Source organism: Petaurus breviceps, unplaced genomic scaffold (genome assembly GCF_028583685.1).
Source record: "Petaurus breviceps papuanus isolate PSGF00001 unplaced genomic scaffold, PetGlider_PUasm1.0 188, whole genome shotgun sequence".
Taxonomy (NCBI): Eukaryota; Metazoa; Chordata; class Mammalia; order Diprotodontia; family Petauridae; genus Petaurus; species Petaurus breviceps.
In genome coordinates, this window is record NW_027185804.1 from 4,773,453 (window position 1) to 4,779,352 (window position 5,900).

At 42.6% G+C, this 5,900-nt stretch overlaps 1 long non-coding RNA gene across 7 annotated transcripts in view; it reads right to left on the reverse strand.

Annotated features, from left to right (window-relative positions):
* Positions 1-5,900, reverse strand: part of LOC138163740 (uncharacterized) — a 255,265-nt gene that overhangs the window by 108,141 nt on the left and 141,224 nt on the right. The gene's annotated exons all lie outside the window — the stretch shown is intronic.

The window sequence follows — 5,900 nt, forward strand, 5'->3', positions numbered from 1 at the left end:
ATAGGAGACATTACCTGAGAACCAGTCTTGGCTATGAAACTGATTCCCCTTGCTATTCTTGATTTAGAAGGAAATTTTAACTCTTGTCTTGGAGTCAGGAATCAGTCTTAGAATCATAGATGTCAAGCCGGTGTGGACCTCAGGAAGCCATCTAGTCTGACCCTCGGTTTTCAGATGAAGAAATCAGACCCAGGGAGTTTAAATGACTCTGGAGATAGGATTTGAACCCAGTTCCTCTGACTTGAGAGCTTTTCCCCATTGCATCCTACCACTCCTGCTCCCAATCAAATCAAGCAAACAGTCTAATAGGCATTTATTAAGGTTTGCTACGAGTCAGACAGTACTGGAGATAAAAACACAAAAATGAAACCACACAGCATCTCAAATCCTCCCCTAAAGTGCACTATTGCCAGACACCAGGTGTGTGCAAGTCTGGCCTCCCTGCCCCTCACTTACCTTGTCTTAGATTAGGAGATTGCACCTGTGATGAGGTATGGGCTCTGGGAACCTCCCTTGGACTCTTCATTAAATTGTCTCATTTCATGAGGCATCTGCATGAGGCAGTAAGCCTTACTTTGTGGCTGGGCCTAGACCTCTAGCCTAGTTACTAACTGCTAAATACTAGCCTAGCCCTCTGTTGTTCATCTGGCTCCCACCCTTAATCACTCATTGACCTCATTGACAGCCTCCAGCTGCCTCCCACCCAGGCACTGTACTAACTGCTTTACAAATATTATCTCACTTGATCCTCACAACAACCCTGAAAGATAGAGGCTATTATTACCCCCATTTTATAGCTGAGGAAACTCAGGCTGACAAAGGTTAAGTGATTTGTCCAGGGTCACACAGCTAGTAAGTGTGTGAGGCTGGATTTGAACTCAGGTCTTCTGGACTCTAAAGCTAGTTCTACTAGGTGTCACCTAACTGCCAAAGGGGGCTGACAGCATTTTTATTCCTTCCCTCCCAAGCTTATCATGCAGAAATAGCTGTGGAAAATGTCCAGCCCTATGATAGTAAACCATTGTCAGCTGAGTACTCTCTGTGAGGCTTCACCTTCTTTATCTCATTTAGTCCCCATCAAAGCCCTGTGAGGTGGGTTATTATTCCCAAACAGGTCAGAGAATCAAACAGGAATGCACAGCTCAGAAGCAGCTCTAAATTTCATCATTAGTTTTAAGGGGCATGTTTGTCCCCCATGTGCCCCCCCCAATCTAGTGGTCATAGCATCTAGATGTAGAGGTTAGAGGTTCAAGGCACCTTATAGGCCACCCTTGCAGAGCCTCCCACCCAGCCTGGTGGTAGAGTGTCCTACGCGGAAGCAAGAGCTGACTTCAAATCCTACCTCAGGCGTTTAGCTGTAAAATGAGGCTGATTGAGGCATAAAATGAGGTTCTGAGGACCACCTGAGATAATATCCATGAAGTAACTTGTTAATGTTAAAGCTGTATGTAAATGTTGGCTATTACTGTGATTTTACAGTTAAGGAAACTGAGGCCAGGAAATTTGAAGTGAAATCACACCTAGTGGAAAGTGGCAGAGCCAGATTCAGAAAGGACTGCTGCCTCCAAATTCATCACCCTTCTCCCTTCCCCACTCTTGTCTCCCACCCTTTCTGAGGTAGGAGGCACAAGGGCTCCTTGGTGGGGCAGATCCATCCCTGGGAGATGGTCCATCTCAGGACCCCAGGACTGGCCAAGCACTCTCCCACAAGATCTCTGAGATGGGTGCTTTCCCTCGAGACGGGACGCCCCAAAAGTCTGCCATCTCCCATGCCTTTATGTTAGCTATGGTATGGCCTATATGGTATGCCTAGGAAGCTCCACCTCCTCAACCTGTCCTCTTACAATCCTTCAAGATTCAGCTCAAATCCTATCTTTTATAGGAGAGCTTTCCCTGTTTCCCCCTTCCATTTACTCTGTATGTATCTTTCATGTGCCTATTTAGATACATGTGGTCCCTTGCATTAGAATATAAGCTCCCTGAGGGTAAGGAAGGACTGTTTTTGTTTTTTCTTTATCTCCCCAGTGCCTGGCACTTAATGAGTGATTGATCAATGAATGCTGATTGATTGAGCATTGTGTCAGGTGCTGTGTTTGGGACCAAGATTTTCTCCCCTATAAAGCTGAATGCAGGGGAGCAGGACTGAAGTCCCCAGTAAAGCCTGGAAAAAAACACTGTGGGAATTCACATGCTAATCAGGCAATGTGACCTGTTCCATCTGCAAATCAAAGACTCAGCAGGGTATCCAAACACTGGAAATTTTCCTTCTGAGGTGCTCAATCTTCATATCGTAGATTCAGATCTGGAAAGAGTCTCATAGAAATAATTTACTCCAACCTCCTTATATTATAGAGAAAGATTCTGAGCCCCAGACAAGGGAAGTGTTTTGTCTAAGGTCACACAGGTAGGAATTAACAGAGTCTAGATGTGAATCCTGACCCTTTGACTTTGACCTCGCTTTAGTACATTTTTATGCTTTTAAAGGGGGGCTTTGGACATGTTGTTTCTTGACACTCTTCTTCCCAGAGGAGGGAAGCATGTGTCACCATTGGACCTTGATGCCCTGATCAGCATTCTGAAGCTTGTGGATTTTCTTCAATATTCAAGAGCCTCTCAGAAGCAGGGCATCCTATTTAAAGGACTGTGTCCATAGAACTCTTACTATAAATCAAATCATGTTTTTCCATAGGCACAAATATTATAATAAAAAGTTGGGCTTCTCTTTTCAATTTTATTTTTTCATTTGGAACTCAAATCTCCCCCAAAAAGAGCATTTTCACTAACTTTTGTTGTTGTTCAGTCATTTCAGACTCTTTGTGACCCCATTTGGGGTGTTCTTGGCAGAGATACTGGAGTGGTTTGCCATTTCCTTCTCCAGCTCATTTTACACACGAGGAAACTGAGGCAAAGTAAGGGTTAAGTGACTTACCCAGGGTCACAAAGCTACTAGGTGTCTGATGCTGGATTTGAATTCAGGAAGATGAGTCTTCCTGACTCCAGGTCTGGTACTCTATCTATCCACTCACTGTATCACCTAGCTAGCTGCCCTATTTCCACACACAGAGAACATAAAAAGGGGATTCTATATGAAACCGTGAATCCCCATTTCACATGGCTTGCTTTTTTTTTAAACATATGGCTTGCTTTAAAAAAAAAAGTATATAATAAATTCTAAATGTCACTTTTGAAACTTTTCTGCTTGTCTGTATTTCCTTCCAGACTTCGTCCTGTTCTGCTATGTGTTTAAAAAATGTTTCAATCGTTCTCTTGATTTGGGACATCAACATTAACTAACTCCTCCTGTCCTCTGACAACCTCCCACAACCAATGACTATTAGAAAGGAAAAAGAAAAAGAAAACATAACAAATTGTCAGTCAGACAAAACTAATCTGCACACTGCTCATGTTCAAAAATGTATGTCCCCAGGATCTTGTGTCCATTACTCTCTTCCAGGAGGTGGGTCATATACTCCATCGGAGGTCCTCTGGTTTGTTATTAATTGAAGCTGGGCTTTTCTTTCTCTTTTTTTTCTCCACTTAATAGTATCTTATTCTTTCCAGTTACATGTAAAGATAGTTTGAGTTCCAAATTTTTTTCTCCTTCCCTGGCCTCCCCCTGATAACTGATATAGGTTATACATGTACAATCATGTTAAACATGTTTCCACATTAGTCATGTTGTGAAAGAAGAATCAGAACAAAAGGGAAAAGCTATGAGAAAGGGGAAAAAGGAGAGAGAAAATAGCATGTTTCAATCTGCATTCAGCCTCCATAGTTCTTTCTCTGGATATGGATAGCATTTTCCATCATAAATCTTTTGGAATTGTCTTAGATCTTTGCATTGCTGAAAAGAGCTAAGTCTATCAAAGCTGGTCATCACACAATGTTTGTTACTGTGTACAATGTTTTTCTGGTTCTGCTCATAAAGGGCTGCACTTGAGGACCTAGAGGGCCACATGTGGCCTCAAGGCCACAGATTCCCCACCCCTGGCATTTTAAACCAACTTCTTGGCCAATGCATAAATCTCTGTGAGGTGACCACAGAGCTTTTGTTACAGGTTGTAGTATGGTAGATTGAGTCCTGGACTTGGAGTCAGGGGGATGCAGATTCAAATCCTGCCTCTCCATGACTTAACCTCTCTGGGCCTCATTTTCCTCATCTGTAGAATGGAGAAAATCATACCTGTTGTACCAGCCTCATGGGTTTGTCATGAGGCTTATAGGAGAAAATATCTGCAAAGAGAAAACTTAAAACACTATCTATAAATTCCAGTTCCTATTATTTGCTTAAATTCCTCCAATGGCAGGAAACTCACTACCTCAGAAGGCAGGCATTCAATTCTTGGACAGCTCTGCTCCCTGGGAAATACTTTCTAAGGTAGAGACAATATCTGCCTCTGAATACTAATCGAATCATCATTTTTAAATGCCACCTTTACTCCAAGTCTACTCTGACCAGGCAGCTCTTCAGTTGGGTTAAACAAGTCCCTGAAGAAGGAAAAGGATTGTAATCCAGCCTCCAAGATGTTGATCTTTGAAATCCCTCTGGTCACAATCAATTCTTCTACATGTCTTACTCCTAGACCAGCTCTTCATCCTCACCCTGACTTCTTATTTCTCACCCCTAACTAGCAAGGCTTTGCTTCTCTCCTTTCACAGTCTTAACCCAATGGTTAGCCAGTTCAGCAAGGCACTATTGGCCACTCTTGAATCCTTTCCCTGGTGCTCTATCCACTGTCTTCAAGCTCCATGATTCTCTACCCTGGAATACCCTTACCCTCTGCCTTCCCTGAGGCAACTCCATAGCTGCTGGAGGGAATCATGAAAGCCTTTGGACTAAGTACACACAAATTCATATCACCCAGCCTCAACTGGGCCCTCATTGCTGCACGGTAATCCTTTTATTAATTTCTGATCAGCCCCCTATCAGAGGATCATAGACCTAGAACTGGAAGGGTTCTTCCAGTCCAGCTCCCTCATTTTACATGGGAGGAAACTGAGGTCAGGGATGTTGTTCTAGGCCACATGGATAATAAACATCAGAGGTAGAATTTGAACCCAGTTTTTCTGACTACAAACCATGTTCTTTCCATATTATCATACTAGCACTACACATTCCTCACAATAGCTCTTTCTGTTTTATTTTTATTTTTTTTATTCTGGATTTAGCACCAAATGAAATGGACATTTGTTACTTTGTGGTGCATTGTTAACAAAGGTGCCAATCTCTCTGGTTTACAACTTGTTTTTTTTTTTTCCTTTTTAAGCATATAGTAAATTCAACCTATAGCTTTCAAAGCTGTTCTGTTTGTGCTTTTTTTTTTAAAGCAATTGGGGTTAAGTAACTTGCACAGGGTTACACGGACAGGTGTTTCTGGGTGGGTGCTAAGTGTCTGAGCCTGGATTCGATCCCCAGGTCATCCCGACACTGGAGCCGGTGCTCTTACTCGCTGTGCTATCTGGCCACCCCTGTGCTTTTTTTCTGACCTTCCTTCTGTTCTCTTCCTTTACATTTATCTATTTTTTTTTTAGAGGCAATGGAGTCAAGTGATTTGGTCAGGGTCACACAGCTAGTAAGTTGCCTGAGGTCACATGTGAACTCAGGTCCTCCTAATTCCAGGGCTGGTGCTCTATGCACTGTGGCGCCTAACTACTCTCTGCATTTAATTTTAAAAACACCTCTGAATAATACTCTTTTCTCTCTCTTTCTCTTCCTTCCTCCCTCCCTCCCTTTCTTTCTTTTCTTCTTCCTTCCTTCCTTCCTTCCTTTCTTCCTTCCTTCCTTCCTTCCTTCCTTCCTTCCTTCCTTCCTTCCTTCCTTCCTTTCTTTCTTTCTTTCTTTCTTTCTTTCTTTCTTTCTTTCTTTCTTTCTTTCTTTCTTTCTTTCTTTCTTTCTTTCT